The 19102-nt window shown below is 39.6% G+C and overlaps 1 protein-coding gene across 1 annotated transcript in view; it reads left to right on the top strand.

The window, feature by feature from the left end:
* LOC146636636 (glucosidase 2 subunit beta-like) overlaps positions 1 to 19102 on the top strand; it is a 175984-nt gene that overhangs the window by 130198 nt on the left and 26684 nt on the right. The gene's annotated exons all lie outside the window — the stretch shown is intronic.

Consider the following 19102-nt stretch of genomic DNA (forward strand, 5'->3'; position numbering starts at 1 on the left):
AGGCTCCTCTTTTTATATTACATCACATTCAAAGTACTGTACTGAAGTTTACCTCCAGAAATTTAGCCATTAAAAAATCCACGTATTTTCCCCTGAAATGGTCTTTAGGGTGCTGTCGGAGGCCTTATCACAAGCCGGGAATTTAAAACGCGAGCTTCTGCCAGCGAATCCAAAATAAGCCTGGCAATTCAGTCAACACAGCCTGGCACAGCATGAAGGGAGACACCCCATAATGAGTTCTCAGAGGCGGAGTCCCTACCTACAGCAGAGCCTAATATTCCTCCTGTGGATTTGTTGACACTCCTCAAAGCAACTTAAATCGAAGGCCCGTGATTTATGCAAGACTGTCAGGTCAGATTGACTCATCCTCCGCTCTTGTGTCATTAGAAAGTACAGCTCTTCAGTGAGTCATGCCTGCCACTGTTGTTCAGCTTTGACAGAGAAAGAGAGAAGGATAACGCAGCACAAGTGACACTTCCAACTGTCTGCAGAACATCACATGGCCTTAACAGTTCGCCGGGTTCTTCCAGTGAAGAAAGGGAATTCACCAGGATAGCCTAGAGGGAGCTGTTTTAAATTGGATCTAAACCATGGCAATGCGGGTGGTGTGGAGTCCTAGATGTGTCTGCTGAGCGTAACATGGAAATGAAGAGCCATATAGATTTATGAAGTAGATTTCATAGCGTCTTAGCACAAATATTGTCTATTTGCAAATTGGGTTTGACAGGACCAGTGGGCTTTTTTAGACAGTAAACTATTTGCCGTCTGCCAGTGGACATCAGTGAGATGCTAGAAACAGAAAAGCTAATTTCAGAAAGCGTTTTTGCTGCAAATCATTTGCCAGTCATTCACTGTACCGGTCTTTAACATGAAGCATGGCAGCCTGTTGCTCTTCTAGCAGATACACTGAAGAAACAAAAACTACATGAAAACCTTGTTTGTCCCGGCTTATAAAGGGGGCAGAAAGGCAAAAGTTGCAGCTAACCTAATTGGGATCTTGTTAAAATGTGCTTGTGCTGCCACAGCTGCATAAGCAGGTCCATGCCTTGGAGCACGAGCACTTCGTCAGACCCTTAGCTTTTAAATGATGATAGATGTGCCACAGATGCTGTTGTTACATTAAAGCATGAAATTTAACATCACTCTTAGGGAGCTGCTCATGCGGTTAATTAACTTCAAAAGGTCACGTTTGTCCAACTGTCAATAACTACGGAGGCAGAAGGATTGCTCTCGTCTGCTTAAAGATTTGCATTATGCAGTGTCAGAGATGATAGCATTTTAAAGCTTATATCTTTAAGCAGACAGCTGAAGAACTCTTCTTAATATACAATCATCAGCCAGGTTGAACGTGGCATAATTGTTGGTACCAGATGAGCTGGTTTGAGTATCTCAGAAGCTGCAGATCTACTGGGATTTTCCCCACAAAACCATCTCTAGAGTTTACAGGAATTGGTCTGAAGGGAAAACGTCCTGGAGAAAATGCCTTGTTGACGTCAGAGGCCAAAGGAGAATGTTTTGAGTTAGCAGGAAGGCAACAGTCGCTCAAATAACCACTGGTTACACTAAGGTGCAGAATAGCATCTCTGAATGCACAGTACCTTGTAGCTTGAGGCAGATGGGCCACAGCAGCAGCAGATGACACTCAGGACACTGAGGCTATAGTTTGCTGGCTAAACAAACGAGGACTCAAATGACCTCCACAGTCACCAGATCTGAAATCAGTAGAGCAGCTTTGTGATGTGGAGGAACAGGAGATTCTCATCATGGATGCAACTGTGCAGCAACTGTGTGATACTATCAAGTCAATATGGACCACAATCTCTAGCACCTTGTTGAATCTGTGCCGTGAAGCATTAGAGCAGCTCTGAAGGGAAAAAGGTGTTCTACCTGATACTAGCTGTGTGCATCAGAACAGTATTTGAAGATGTTTGGGGTGTTACTCCCTTCAGTTATAGGAAGTGTTATATTCCTTTAGCTTGTTTTGGGTTTTCACTGTGCATCTTTACAGTTTTTACAGTCTCTCAGCTGATATAACCATACAGCTATTTTCACTAAAAAGCTCTAAAAACTGTACACCGTTCATCCATTATCACCGAGCACGAAAACAAACTCAGCAAGTATCTGATGACTATACCCCGAGCTTTTAGCAGATATTAAATAAGGCTGTTTTATCCCAGAAGAGCAGACCAAAACAAACCTAAAAGCTTGTCTTCCTTTGCTTTGTTCGGGATGTTGAGTTTGGTTTCGTCAGATGGCCAAAAGCACACATTCAAATAAATATATCTGTTTGATGATATTTCTGTAAGTTTGGAGAAGATGTAGTCTTCTGAATCCTAGAAGCCATGCTGAGAAAAAAAAAGCCAACTTATTTTGCTGTTGAATCACCGCCTCGCTTGCTCAATTGTGATCAACAAAGACTTTGGCTGCCAGGATGCTGGTCTCTTCCTGTAAGCATCTGAACACACTTGGAGATTCTGCCCAGTCCACAGCAGGGGTGGCCATCTGAAGAAGCAAGAGTTTTCTGTAGGTCCATAAACCTGTGAGCTGGCAGCAGGACCGAGTGTGTCTGGTGTGGTCATAAAATTGTCACACCTTGTCAGCCTTCAGGTTGCCAATCTATGGCCAGTGAACTGGACGATGAGTGTGTGTGGGCTGGTCGTCTTTAAAAAGTCAGGATCAACTTCTTGGAGACTTTTGGTTAAGCCCACTTAAAAAAAAGAGGACTTCCTGTTTTTACTGAGAGCAGACTGAAGTGAAGTTAATCTCCTTTATGAGATCATTATCATTATATGATACAATAACATATAACATGTATGATAGGTTTTGCCTTGTGATTGCTTTGCAAGCTGTGCTTGCTGTTGCACTGGCATTGAACTTACATCAGAGTGCATAATACTCAAAAACATGAAGAGTTGCTACCAACACATAGCAAAGCGAGCAGACCTATAAATACACAGGGCGGTGCAGTGTTTTCAGATTTCAGGGTATTTCAGGCAAACGCTAACAAAATATTAAGTTGTTATCCAAACCTCGTAAACATGAAGCAATAATTTTGAGTAAAACAGAAGAGAAATATATAAAATCAAAGGTTTATTAATTCAAATACTTAATTGTTAAGGTTGGTAATGTTGCTTTTTATAAATTGAGTCGATACCCATCAAGTCAATTTAACTTGACCATATTCTATTACATGTAGCATTTTACATTGTGCCTGTCTAACAAAATTACATGGAAATTTTCCATTAATTAAATTATTTAAAGTCAGCTTTTATTTACCTACTTTTTGTTAGTGTGTGTCACATTCCTGTGGATACTCCATTGTTAGTTAGACAACCTCACATTCTTTTAATTTGGAGAACCACAGCCTGAGCACTGAACAGCACATAAATATGTCACACGGAATAACTTGTTGGAAAATGAGTTTTTCCCCAGCTGTTTAGTTTGTACTATAAATATTCAAGTGTGAGAGAGAGCTTCCCAAGGAATGGTTTAGCCCCCTACTGGTTCTTTTTTATTGTAAATTTAAAGTAGCTGATAAGTAGGCAGAACAGTGAAATCCTTCCTGGCGTATGTATTGGCACCCTTACGAGAAAAGTGCAATTATTCTCTGCAGGACTGGAAACTATGATTTAAACTAAAACTGACAATGAAAACTTTAATACATTTAACAGGGAGACCCAGGATAGGATTAAGCATTACATAAGAATCAATAAAACCCAAAAGAGAGACAACAAAGTGTCTTGGTGTATAAAAATTACAATCTCTCTGTAAAGCAGTGTTTATCTTCCAGTCATTCTAAAGCTGTGTCTCATTTGCAGTTCCTGCTGTGGCAACCTGAACCTCCTAGCAAGATCAACTGAGTTTATCTTATCTAATCAAATCTAATATGATCCAATTCAGTGACTGTAAGAACTCCTGTGAAAATGTAATTTCCATCCTACACAAATATTTTTCCTTCGGATGATGCATTACAATGAGTTGTTTCGACTCTAACGGTTGGGGTTGCAGCTTGCTTGAGAAATGGCTGTCTCTCACTAGCTCCACAAAAATATGATATTTCCAGTGTTACACGTGACTCCTAAAGTACAGCTCACACTTGGACTGTTTCGAGTTTCGAGGCCAAGGTTTCTGTTTTGGGGTTTGTGGAAAACTCTGTTGTTTCTGATAGTCTATAGTCGTATTAGTGGTTATACACAAATTAACACATTTTTAAGTCCATCTTTTTATTTCCTATTCAAAGTGATATTTAAAGTTCAATTTATAATGCATTTTTTATCTTAAATGGAAGATTAAATCCAGTCCTTGGACAAATCTAAGACTTTAATGGTTTGCTTTTAGTAGAATTTCCCCAGGATAGCCTCTTTTTCCCGAGCTGCTAAGGACAGATAGTAAAAGGAGCCATAAAGTTGAAAAACTAAGTACACCCTAACTCCCTCTGTAGGAATTACTGCTAATCCTAATTGCTGTTAATCCAGTGCACTTGATTAACTGATTAGCAGTAAGTGTGCACAGCTCTATAAAAGCAGACGTTCTGACGGTTTGTTGAAAGAAAGCCTCGTCTCTTTAAAAAGAACATGTACTTAGATTTGTAAAGTTACATCTAAGCAAACAAGACTTATGGAGCAATGTCCCTTGGACAGATGAGACCAAAGTCGATGTGTTTGTCTATCATACACAACATTATGTTTGGTGAAAATCGAAAACATCATACCAGCACCAACCAACACCTCATGCTAGCCATCAAGCATGGGGTTGGAGGTGTGATGATTTGGGCTTGTTTTGCAACCACAGGATCTGTGCACCTTACAGTCCCTGAGGCGACCATGCACTCCACTGAGTAATAAAGTATTCTAGATTCAACTGTCTGATAGCTAAAACTTGGCCCAAGCCCAGCAGCACATCTACAACACAATAGCTAAAAAAGAAAAGAATCAAGGTGCCACAATGGAACCGTCAAAGTCAAGACCTCAACCTGGTGGAAATGCTGCGGTGGGATCTCGAAGAGAGCTGAACATGAACAAACTCGTGTAAATGAACTGAAGCAACATTGTGAAGAAGAGTTAGCCAAAAAGCCACAATGATGTGACAGACTGGTAAAGTCATGCAAAATCTATTGCTGCTAAGGGTGCTTCTACAAGCTTTTGAACCATGGGGTGTGGCTAGTGTTATGGCCTGTCTAGGGGTGGCCAGACCATAACATTAGGGCCATAACATTAGGGTGATCCATCCCCGTCTGATCCCAAGCAGCACATCACACAACAAGTACAATTTGTTGGTGACTTATTTACAGTGAGTGAATTTTAACAAAGGACAGGAGTGGACCATAGCTTTGGGGTGGACCTAATGCCAAAGCAACAAACAAAAGGAGCCCCTCTAAAGGATGTACCAAACTTACCTACAAAAAGAATCAAAGCAAATGACAATGACTTATCTCCCTAACTAACAAAAACATGAGAAAATGATAATCAAATAAAAAAGGTAGTCCACTCCTACATGAAACAGCGCTGGACAGGTAACATAAAGTCTGCCGGTTGAGGTAAGCCGAGGATGAATGACTGGCCGTCCATGACGGTGTCATCATATAAGCCATCTCCAGGTCGTTAGCCAATCAATCCGTCCCTTGGATCCACCAATCACAGAGAGTCACCTGCACACTCAGATATGAAACAACAGTACGACAACAGTCGTAACACTAGTTTTACATGTGACTGTAGAGAGTACACAGAAACAAGCCTCTGGGGTTTGTCTCCTGTCACATACTTTAATACATGAAAAATGACCTGCTCTTCACCTGCATTACAATGCAAAGCATGTTGCAATGTTCAAATGGGCATTGGAAAATTGTTTTGAGACAGACTTCAACTGGAAAAAAGAGAAACAAGTGCACCAACTGTGAAAAGAAGCTTCTTCTTCACACTCTTTGACATTTAGGGCTGAAATTACTGAAGACTTTGTATTTGCTTTGATAGTTCTGACCTTCTGGCCTTGAGCAGTTTTTGTTCAGAAATGGGGTTGAGACTTTCGTCCACATGACCCATTTAATGTGCGTTGAGAACGGGAAAGGTCTGGTATGAATCGGGCTGAATTATTGAACCGGATCTAGAGTTGAGATACTTGTAAGTGAGAGGGATATTTAACAGCCAGAGGAAACACATCTTAACTTTTCACCCTGAAAAAACACGTTATGCTGTTCAAATACACAGACACAAACTGTTAATGGAAATTGTAAATCGTCCATTTGAAAACTGCTTTATTTTAAATGTCAGATGATGAAATAAAATTATAGAAAGCAGAGTTATTTTAAAGAAGAAGAGTTATCATTATGGTGTTATTTCATTTCACAGTTAAACCAAAGGTAATATGGTAAAAATATACTGTGACCAAACCTTTGTGATGCAAACACTTATAGCTTATTATACGTGTTAGATCCTTTATTAATCATTTGCAGGAAATGAAATTGTCACAGCTTCAATACAGACAATAGACACAATATGAATTCCTAATATAGTTAAAAATACATAAATGAATAAAATACGCAATAACTAACATGTGCAAACATGGATACAATCATTATTTTTACTATTACTGTGTAGCGGGTTATGAATGGCATTTTACCCACTGCACATTGCTGGTAATGTGCATTTTAAGACAGAAAGAGAAAGTATGTTGGGAAGAAGTGGGTTATATTTTAAGACTGAGCTTATTGACTAGCCGTTTTCTAGATGGAGATTTTGACCTTTTTCCTGTTGTATCTTTAACTTTGTAACTTTAAGTTGTTGACTTTGACTATTGGAACTGGACATGTTCAGCATGCTGAACATCCAGCAATTGTGTTTACATGCTATGTGTGATACAAATAAACCATACGAGTGCAAACTACGCTCATTTGTTTTTAGTGCACCCTTTAAACATGAACCTTATTGTGCATAAGGGAGGCTTTAGATGAAGTGAGCCTGAGTGTTGTGAGAACAGATGTTTCACAGTCGCTCTCTAAGCCTCTGATTGTAGGCTTGGTTTTTATTTTCACTTTTAATGTGGGAACTCTAATTATCACCTTAAGTCATGTTAAAGTAGATTTACTAACACATTTTGGTGTTGAGAACAGTTTTTTACACAGTTGAGGAGGAAAAGTGAAATAATTATTAAATAAGACTAGTTCTACACCTACGTAGGCTCTTTTGTTTTCTGGTAGCAGAGTATATTTGTTTGTGTGTGTGTGTGTGTGTGTGTCTATATAAACATAAATCTATACATTCTATCCTATATTGTCAGTTTAATGGTAATTTAATAGAAACCAAGAATTAACAGAAGGCAGCATAGCAGACATGGATACATGCCTGACTGTTTCACAGGCCTGTATCCAGGACTAAAGAAAAGTCAGCTCAGTTGCACCAAAATACCTCCAAAGGATAAAACAGGTGCTGTGAAGCCAGTTAAATGTTAGAAATAATATCAACACTTCACGCAAAGTCCAGCCCCCTAAGAGTAGGCAAACAATGAAAGAGATAGGGGGATACTGCCCAAGATGAAATACAGAGAATCCATAAATACATCAAGAAGATGGGCACCAGGGACGAACTGCCAAGAGAGTGCCTCAGGCAGCAAAAACCAGAGAATGATGAGGATGAAGATGATGTATTGTAAAAGACCAAGCCCATTCATTGGATCTATCATTGGCGTAATAGAGGAACTGGTTGACCTCAAGAAATCCTACCAGGAACTTCAAAAGTCCAGCCTGAAGGACATCATGGAGTTTCTGATCAGGACAGCGAGAGAAAAAGCCCTAAGCAGAAGGGTCTCACTTTGCAGGCTGTGCAAATGGGGTCATGAGACCATTTACACAGTGCAGCAATGTAAAGGATGTGAGTCAGGACAGCGTACTCGGAAAATGGAGTCGCACTGTGACATACCTACAAAAGAACAACCAAGGTTTCAGAGCTGGTGGCGAGCCAACCAGATATGGTGATGGTTGACAAGGAAAAAGACAGCAGTTGTGATTGATATGGCAATACCAGCTGACTGTAATGTCAGGATGAAGGAGCATGAGAAAATATGAAAGGTGTCACTGCCTAAAGGGACAAGTTAAACAGATATGGAAGGTGAAGATGAAAGTGGTCCCAGTCTTAATAGGAACATTAAGGCCTGTGACCTCCAAACCTGGTTCTAGCATATTCAGGTTACGGCTCAGTCTGACTCCACTCCTAGAATTGGACATACATCCCAGATCTCTGGTAGAGGTCTTAAGTTTGAGGAAGACCATAAATACTGCTAAGCTACAATTATTGCCTATTATTGTGGAGGTCCACCATATACCACCAGAGCAGCTCTTATCCATCAGGGCATGGACAGAGAATGCCTGGAGGTGTCCTGTGGTTTGTGGTAGCGGATGCTTTGGGTCCTCTGTATGGCCGAATCTGGCTTTTTGAGCCACATCTTTCCCATTTTAAATTGGATTGGGATCTGGGGAGTTGAGGCCAGGTCAGCACCTTGGGCTTTGTGTTGTGTTCCTCAAGCAGTTTCTGAGCACTTTTTGTGATGTAGTGGTGTTTTTTTGGCTGCAGCCATCAGGAAGTGCTTGTTTCTGTCAATGTGAGTGCCTCATTGAGACTTTATAGTTGCATCCAATGTAATACAAACGTAGTTAAATGTAGTTATATCTACATGTGATTGTTTTACCCTCAGAACACCTTAATGCACGGGTGTCGAACTCCAGGCCTCAAGGGCCGGTGTCCTGCAGCTTTTAGATGTGTCCTTGATCCAACACAGCTGATTTAAATGGCTAAATGTCCTCCTCAACATGTCTTGAAGTTCTCCAGAGGCCTGGTAATGAACTGATCACTTGATTCAGGTGTGTTGACCCAGGGTGATATCTAAAACCTGCAGGACACCGGCCCTCGAGGCCTGGAGTTCGACACCCCTGCCTTAATGTTTCAGAAATTTTGAGAAGAGACTTTTTTATGCTGTTCCCTTTTTGTATAAGTCAGCCTTCAACTATTTTGAGAGGAAAATGGCAGCAATGATAATAAAGTGACATCTTCAGACATGGAAGGAGAATGTAGCTCTAAATGATCTGCCAGGGGCTATTTGCCTCATTAGCCTTAGTGATAGCTCTAAAAACTAAATTGGCTTCAATTTTGAGCTAATACTTCCTTCTTTTTTTTTCTCTTTAAATCGAGGTAAGGCATCTAAGCAAAAGAGGCTCTTACATTCTCTGTTTTATGTTTCTTCAGGGTAACTTATGTGGCAGAGGTTTACACTATGCATTCACCTTCCCAGAAGAAAAAGTCTCTACTTCAAAAGTGGCTTTAGTATGACTCTTTGGGCTGCCAGGATTACAGTGTGGAGAAACGATGTGATCGCAATGCTCTTTTTGAAAATATATGAGCCCGGAAATTGAATTTTAAATAGTCCTAATATTAGCTACAATACTGGAATCTGACTCCATAATTGTGCTTGAGAGCTGATGAGATGAAATTTAGGATAAAAATAAAACTCTCTCCATGGTAGCAATTTGAAACTTTTACTGTAGGAAAGAGACCCAAACACTGCAGAACCCTTTTTTTTAACAACCGAGACATAAATCAAATGGCCTCTCTCCCACCTTCATCTCTGGTAGCAGGTGCTCTCATATTAGATGCTGTCCTGGGGAGAGAGAAAAAACACTATAGCAAGAAAATGAAATAGCTCATAAGGTAAGAATAGGCCTCTACTTATAATATAATGAAAATATAATACAATATAATGGTGAGGTAAAATAGTTCCAAAGCAGTTTAATTAGTCAAATCAATTAAACATAAGTCACAGTTGGAATCTTAACATTAAAGTGTTACACAAACATCATGTGCATACTTGCTTATTTAAAGTGTATATGCTATGTGTTTGTCGTATACTGTTTGCACATTTTTATCTGCACTTTTGTGAAACTATTATTTGAATATTGGACTCTGGCTAAAGGAGCTGTCAAAGTGATATCATGAAACGTATTAAAAATCAATCATGACATTCATCAATAATGCACATATGTTAAATGCTGGAATTTTACTCATTTTTAGTCATAATGATTTGCTGTCGAATAAAAGGCAATAACTCTCCAGTTAAAAGGCAGCAGAATTAGAAGATTTGTGCAATGCTGTGAAAAACTACCCATGATTCAGTAGCTTGTAGAGCCACCTTTAGCAACAATAACTTCTTTACCAGTCTCTCCCATCATTGTGGTTAAGTTTTGACACATTTTACAATTTTGCTTCACTTCAGTGAGGTTTAGCTGTTGGAGAGATGGCCTCACATTTGACTGTAGAATACTTTGGTATACAGAGGAGTGCATGGTCAACTCAATGACTGCAAGGTCTCGAGGTCCTGTGGCTGCAAAACAAGCCCAAATCATCACACCTCCACCACCGTGTTTGATAGTTGGTATGAGGTGTTGTATACGGTGCTGTTCATTATGGCCAAACATCTCCACTTTGCTCTCATCTATCCAAAGGATGTTGTTCCAGAAGTCTTGTGCGTTCTTCACCTTCCTAACAAGCCACACTTGTTCAGTCTTTTTTTAACTGTACTGTCATGAAGTTTAACATTTAACATGATAACTGAGGATTGTAGAGTTTGAGATATAGCTCTTGGGTTTTTTGTAGTTTCTGTGCAGCCTTACTTTTGGGTGAATTCGCTGAGACTTCCACAGCTGGGAATTGTGTTAAGACATCAGAATGCTACAGTCAGAACTTTTGGCTTTACAGATCAGCCATGATCGGTTAATCAGGATTATTTGATTAGCAGTACCCGGCTGCTACTTACCCTCTAAAGTTCTATGGAAGCTGTAAGGTTGTAGTTAGTTAGACTTAGACTTAGTTAGACTTAAACAGAGAGGAATTTACTAATGCAAATTTGGTGCAGAAAATAGGGAATTTTCCAGGTGCCCATCTACTCTATTTGAAACTATACACTATATACACTATACACAACTATATGTGGTGTTTGTGCGGTACTGTAGCATTATATTATATAGCAGGTAAATATATTCTATGTCACCCTTTAGAATTGATGTTGAGATCAGCTGGGTGAGAGAGGTGCATTTGTAACTACAACCTGCACCAAAGACACTTCAACAATGTGAAGACTTGTTGACAAAGCGGCTTAAAGCTGGAGCCGCTGGTTAATTGACAGGCAGGATAGACTGCCTCTATGACTTTACAATAGGGTCAGATTGAATTGTGGACTGTGAATAAAAACAAAATATGTAATTCTGCATGAACATTCATGTGTGTGAATGTGATTGAAAAAAAGATTTTGACTGACCTTAAGTTTCTAAGAGTGAAAAGTTTCTACTGTACAGCTCGTGAGCCAACATGTACATGTTTTTGGTCCTGGGAAATACTCTGCGTACTACACTATACTCTATCTGCTTTGGGACTGAGAGATCAATCAATCAATACAGTCTTGCTGGCTTAGTTTATAAAATGTATCAGTCAAGAGCAAAATAGCTTAACGTTTAAGAAGTTAGGTTGCACTGTAATCTGAGATTTATGCAGGGCTAATACTCAGGTGTATGCTGTAGCTTTCAGACGTATTTCCATCATTGAAGCTTTCAAGCTGGGCTAGCAGAGTGCCCATGTGTCAAGTCTTTGTTCTTAACTAAGCTGTAGCTGACTGCCTGCTGTCCATTCATATCTTCTTACCTAATTTATGTCTAAGTGGTTTAAAGCCATTTTACCTATAACTCAAAGCAGTTTTTCTAAATTGATAATCAGTTATGAAAAAAGTGCGCTACATCTGTTACATCAGTCTGTCCTGAATTTAAGTAGAGATTGAAATTGGATTCATTTTTATTCAAGGTTATCACGACGCAATATTGACTCACCTCTGTGAAAACCTTGGGGCCAGTAAAACAGAAAAAAAACTAAAATAATTATCTCCCAAAGTAGTCAGCATGTCAATTTTCTTTATTTTTTCTGTTCGGATGAGGCAGATATTATTTGAAAGTCTTGCTTATATTAGTTTCTTTCTCTTTCTATTATGTATTATTTGATTAATTATTTCATTTGTGACTGTCAGCAATTGTAATTTTGCAGTCTCTGGAAAAAGTCAAAGTAATGATTCCCTGTTCCTTTCTGTCTCTCTTGATTACTCACTTAGACAATGATACGACTGTTATTTTGGCTAAAATAAGAAATGGCACATATTACATATTCTGAACAACATTGTTTGTCTTCATATTTTGCTTGCAGGGAGCCAGAGTTTTGTTTTAATGTCTTAAAGTGCTCTTGAGAACTAGTTCTTTGGGCAATCCTAGTTTTTCAAGTTTTTCTTTGGACATTGGCTGTTTTTTTCCCTCATTTTCAGTCCAGTCCATTTTTTATTGTTTGTTTAGACATTTAATAGATAATAATTACCTATTAATCATTAAAGCATATGAAAGGCTGCTGACTTATGGGATTAAAAGACAAGTTAACAAGATAAGATAACTTGTTATTGCACAGTCATACTGTGCACCTGTGGAAACAACAACAAACGAATTTTTCAAAAATATTTTGCATTTCTTTAGTTGCATCTATGAAAAATTCTAAAGGTAACACAGTTTTACAGACATACAGTAACAGGATGATTCCCAAAGAGCTGTTAGTTAAATGCTTGACACATCATGGCATGCATGGTGTGCAGTTTGTCCTTAAAATGTTTGAGGAACTTGAATAAGTGGAAGCAAAAGAAGAAGCAGCTGGACTAAAAAAGAAACAATCTACAGCAAATAAACGATATCTGACAGTCATAGCCCTGAGAAACAGGAAATATAAATCCACCAAACACTTGACATTACTTTATAAATGCCATCTGTCAAACATGGTGGAGGCTCTGTCGTGGTTTAGGGCTGCATTTCAGCCAGGATTGCTGGAGATCTCATCGAAATTAATAGAATTATTAGTGCAGAAAAGTACCGTCACATATTGAGAAACCTAAGATAACATCGGGAAAGAATCTGACTGGCAAGAGCTTCTTTCTTTGACATGACAATAACCTCAAACACACTGCCAGTGCAGTAAAAGCATAACTGGATAGAAAAACACACAATGGAGCACTATCAGTCATGGGCTGGCATCCCAAGAGCCCGGACCTCAACATTAGCAGTGTGGGATCATCTTGACAAAGAATGGAACAAAAGGCGGCTGACATCCAGAGAAAAGATTTGAGAGAAAGCTACGAGAAAGCTTGAGTTCAGGCAGTGTTGAATAATAAAATTGGTCACACCAAGTATTGACTTTCAATCTCGTTACAATTTTACAAACTCCTATTTGCATTTTTCTGTGCACGCACGTCTCAGTAAACCACAGCATCTATGTCTCGTTTTTCTAACAAAATATGAAGAAATGAGGGAATGCTCAAGACTTTGCACTGTCCTGTGTGATGACAAAATATTGTGAATTTTAAAATATTATCAACAACATTAGGATGACTCAAGTAAATAAAGCTATCTAGAGCATAACCTGTTACACAACTGCAGAAACACATTCTATTTACTGTGACCTAAGGTTGCTGTATGCTATCAAAATGAATAGTGTTGGTTTCCCTTAAAGGTTGCTAATAAACAATTAGCCACACCACTTTATATTGCCGAATCACCTTTAACTCCTGGCATGCCAGCAGAGTGTACACAGTGTTACCTGTAGCTAGTGTTGATGTTGCTGTGTTGCAGTGTCACCTCTAGTGAACTCCACCCACACCATCACATAGCAGTCTAGTGGGAGAAGTGCTTAATTGCTGTCTTTCTCTCCCTTCACTTTCGCTCTTCTCTGGATCTCAGTGGACTGAGGAATAAATATGCTCACCTTTTCTCCTGCGTATCCCCAGTGAGAACTAGTTGAGGGATTGTCTCGGAACGCTAATTAACATTTGATTGTTAAAGGTTGTTTCCAGTTTCTAACAATGTTGCTTTTTTCATACTTTTGATGTTTGTTATGAATATGCTCACCGACTTAACTGACACAACAATGTCGAAATATACGAAAAAGTCTGGTGTAATCCAGCATTTCCTGTTGGTGCACGGGTGTCAGACCTCGTTTTAGTCCAAGTATTTTTTTCCTACTGTTAAAAAAAGTTCAATTAGATAAAACACATATTTTTGAGGCATCTGGAAGAAAAAACAAAGCTAGTGAAGCCCTATTAGCTTAATTGTTCCCCTTCAATCATTTAGCAAAAATGACATGAAAATAAGGCGCATATTTAACAGAACACAATTTACAGTGGCACTTAAAGTTCTCCATTTAGGTTACACAGGTAGTTTGTAAACATTTCAGTGTTTTCTAAATAATTCCAAGCATATATATTATTATTGAATTTCTTTAAAACTCTTTCTGTGAAATATAGAGACCGGTCGGCGACCTTCCGGAAACCACTGGTTGCTAGCTAGAAATGTGTACTCCCAAGCACTTGGTGAGTGGTTGCCAGAGGTTGCTCCGTGAAAGAGGTATTTGGTGCTGCACCAAATACCTCCCACTTGGACAGTAGTTGATTAATGGTTGCAAATCGGCTCCTTCCTTGCAAACTACAGCTAGCTGCGGCAATCTGCTGGTAACCATAGTAGCCATAGGCAGGTTTTTGGTGTACCCATCGTGCAAACAACCTGACACTCAATAATGCACTTAGTCATGTCCCTAACAATAGAACCGGCAAGTTTAAAGTAGTTTGAATAACCAGTTGTCCAGATGAACAGACAATCACATACAAAGGTTCACTAATTTATTAGTGTGATGGTTGGAATATCTTAATTCGTCCACCATTAAGACTAATCTTTGTGATTGTGTGTTATATGTAAATTGAGTTAAACTGGGGAGAATTTCAATACAGAACTAGTTTTTCTTTATGAAATCAACAGATTTATGAGTGAACTGAGCCTGCTGATCCGGTGAAGCATGAAATAAAGCCTGAGGGGCTAAGTGGTTGCATCTAAGATATTTATTCTGTAAATGTGTACCTTCAGGCCCTAGAACACCTGCCAAAGTTTGACACAGTGTTACCAACTTATTGTGGCTAGTGCCAGAGCTGCATTGGAACAAGGTCGTAGATCGAGCGGTGGGCGTTGGAGTTCAGGCCCTTAATGGGAGGATCAGTCTTGTCGTTTCTGATTTTCTGCTTCTAATCATTTTCAAAGATTTATTTAGTCACCTATCGTGTTCTCCCTTTGCTTCTCTCTTTCTTTTGCATCCTCCACTCAGAGTCTCCCGTGTTGCACGTCATCATCTGTCATATTCGAGGCCTGTGCAGTTGGTGATTCATATGCAGAGCGTCACCACCAGCACACTTTGATTCCCTCCTACTCTCTTTTGCGCACTTTTATTCTTTTTATCCTTCTGTCTTGCCCTTCCCTCTGTCTTTGTTCTCCTGGCTCCTTCTTAGTCTTATATTTCCAGCACTGTCAGTCTCTTCTCCTCAAAGCCTTTGTCACTGCCCATCCATCTCACGAATACTTCCTCCTTCATGTCACACTGTGCTCATTTGCTTAGGATAGCCAGAGACAGTTTGTGTAAATGTGCCTCTTCGACCTTTCTGCTATGTCCCATTTATATAACATGGGAAAATGTGAAGTGTCTGTCTTGCAGACAGGCAGCTAATCAACCTGCAGCACAGTCTGCTCGGCATTTCTAATCTCTAATCAATTTTTTTTTACCCAGCGACACATTTTCTGTGTTGCTATGCCTGCTTTGTTTTCTTGCAGGCTGCCACACGGAGAAGAGCATCCAAGGTCAAATCACAGTGTCCTCACACACAAATAGCCTGGCCGTATTTTTATTTCTTTTGGCACAGTGATGGCGTGTCAGCAAAAGTGTACAGGGATAGATGGCTTTGCCTTGAGGGTAAGAGAGGGAGAAAAGAGGTACGGACATAGAGGGGTACTCCCTTCTGGGACTCATTTGATAGCGTTTTCATTTCGTACTTTTCCACCGCCACCCCCTTCTTTGTGCTCACTGTGCTTCTGTCTATCAGGTGCCATCTGTTTCAGAGTTCAGATGAGGATGTTTGTTGTTGCTGAAACACCTGCTTTACAAACTTAATGAATCTCCTGGCTTGTATAAGGAACAATGAAGCCAATGTCGAGAGGGAATTCAAATTTATTAATTATTATTTTATTTAGCATGGGAAGCTACTTGGCACATATCACATTGTCCTATTTGGCAATCAGTTTTGCTTTTATCGGATCATGATAGAAACCAGTTACATGAGGTCCTCATTGAACTTAATTCAGTTGTAGGTCTCCTGCTGACTTTTCATGTGACTTCGGAGCTGAATATTCTGGGTGTAGATTCTGGGAAGCAGAGCCTACACCCATATTAGATACAACTTTGGGATAATCACAAATAATATGAGCGTGCAAACAAAGCATTCAGCTACAGCACTTATGACAACTATGTAAATAAAAATTTAATAAATTAGTCCACAACTCTTTTAAACATATTTCTTTAATTTTAAAATGTAAAGTGGCAACATATTTAATGTTGCATTTGTGATTTTTAAATATATTGTGATAATAACAATGCTATTGACCCATTACAGGGTTCTGTATACACAGCAGGAAAGAGTGGATCAAGAAGACGTCCGAATAAACAATCAGTGGTTAAAGTTAGAATGTCAAATACTGATTGGTTAATAGTGAAAGTCAAGATGTGGGTTTTGAACAGCACAAAGAAATACTTTGTGTTGGTCATACATAGCCATGGGGAAAAAAAAATATAGACCTTTGTTAGAGCAGCCGGGTGCTGATAATCATTCCACTTGCTTGATTATTAGTGTGACCATAAGAGCAGATGATTTAGCAGTTTGCTTGTTCTCCCTTAAAACAACAAAGCTACATCTGAACAAACCACGAGACGTGGAACAATGTCGTTCGGAGAGATAAAACCAAAGTGGAGATGTCCAGCCAAAAACCAAACCACGGCACAAACACCTCATATTGACTGTAAAGCATGATGGTGGAGGTGTGATGATTTGGGTGGTTTTGCAGCTGCAGGACTTGAGCTTCTTACAGTCTGCAATGCAATAATAAGTATTGTAGCGTCAGATGTGAGGTCGTGTGTCCAATAGTTCAAGCTTGGCCCAGACTGGATCATGCAGCAGAGCAATGATCCCAAGCAAAGAAGCCATTAGAAGGAATTGAACATTAATTATTGATCTGCAGAACTCAATTATGCTATTTGGTGGTTAGATGCTGATGGCCCATCACAGCAGAATGAAATCCCAGAAGTGATAGGAATTAGAGCAGGACTGTCTAGACCCTGATGGTATTAAGGGATCACATGGAGGCTTTGGTGGAGGTGGGTTGGACAAAAGAGTCTGCAAGGAAGAATGAAAGACAAACAGTGGGATTTAAAGGATGCAGAGTGAAGGCTGATTGGTTTAAAGGAGGCGAGCAGAAAGATGATTGGGCTACAATTGGCCGTGAGTCCTGCAGCGTGAATAGACTAGCAGCTAAATACCTGGAAAGCAGACAGTTTTTATTATTCTGCGTAAGAAAGGTGCCAATGAATGAAATGCACTCTAGGCGTTATTGTTGAATGTCATTATTTTGCATCCTAGCTTACAAAGGTAAGCTAGGAAGGTACATAAGGCTAAATCGAGGTTAACATTTTCATCAAAGTTTGTGTTGTAACTCTTAAGGATTAAATTAATTTCAAACTCAATCACAAAACATTGTTTCCTTCACTAAGTCTGACCTCTTGTTGACTCACTCTTGATCCTGCTGTGCATATAGACCCTTATAAATAAATCTCATTTAATGTAAAGCTTGAGTGTTGTGTGCTTCCCTTTATGCAGAGGTCCCTGTGTCAGCCAAGAAATAAAAAATGAGGCAATATTTTGCAACACAAAGTATTATCACTACTGCATGAATGCACCATAAATGTACCAAATTCCATTGCAGTCAATCCAAGAGTTGTTGAGACATGTGGGGCTGCATTTCTTGCCGACATCATAGTAATGCTGCAGATGCTCGTTATTTTTTCTCCTTATGTTTGTGAAATACAGGGCAGACATGAAAGGATGAATGACTAAATAAAAGTCTCAAAAATGAGCCGTATTTAATTCAATCCGCAAGCAAGTGTAAATAAGAGCAAATGAACTCGACAGCCAATCACTTACCTCTTTTCTGCCCCGCTGTCTCTGATGTTCATCGTTTTCATTTCTTTCATCTTCCTATTCTCGCACACGGTTCTTCGTCGCCCTTACACTTCCCAGCCCACGTCTATTTATTTTTTTACACCATAGCCATTTTCGTTCCCTCCACCCTCCCTCACTCATTGTCTCTCCTCTTGTTTCGACTGTGGGCATCCTCTCATAACAGCCACTGTAATAGTTCGGATGTCAAGGAAGCAAACCAGGCCGGCTTTTCTCCTGTAAGTTTCACCATGATTGTCTTTGATCAGTTTGTTAGTAGATTAGTGATGATAGTGGCATCTTTTGTCACTGGTGGGAGCCATTGAGCCAGGACAGACTAGACAAGATAGCTTTGATTTAGTTGACTTCTAGAGTATTGACTATAACTTGCTTTAAATTCTGCTTGTGTCAGCTATGGGAATTATTTTGTCAAGTTTTTCAGAGTAACCATAACTTTGAAATATCGTTATGTAACTGTAATTCTTTTGTTGCATCCAGAGAGGTTTAGTCTCCACCAGCTACTGGAGTACATGCTAAATGTTCAACTAAACTTGGCACAAAAGTTTGGTCAATGGTTTCTTTGTTTTAACAACACTTCTTGGCAATAAATGTTATACGGTTGGAAGACCTGTTTATTTCCCCTTGAATGGTGCCACATAAGGAAAATGCATTTGTGGGTTGAGCAGCAGGGTTGAGTATGTTGGCTGTGCCCATGAACAACTTGCCAAATTAGATATATGCACCCTCAAGGGCTTCATGAGGGTAACTGTCCACTGAGGTGGGCCCCCGAGAATTGCATTCCCTATGGGACTTTGTTTCATTTCACACTGCAAGTGAGTATGCTAATGCCAGCATATTAGCTAGCTGGCAGTATGTACAGCAGCAGCTATGTACAGCTATGTAAGTGAGATAACACCGGGTTCAGAGTTCTGTACTTTTTGTGTGCGGTTTCAGCAAAACAATTTAA

The sequence above is a fragment of the Diplotaxodon limnothrissa genome, linkage group LG3, assembly GCF_057381915.1.
Source record: "Diplotaxodon limnothrissa isolate DT_005_m linkage group LG3, D_limnothrissa_male_GT1.1, whole genome shotgun sequence".
Lineage (NCBI taxonomy): Eukaryota > Metazoa > Chordata > Actinopteri > Cichliformes > Cichlidae > Diplotaxodon > Diplotaxodon limnothrissa.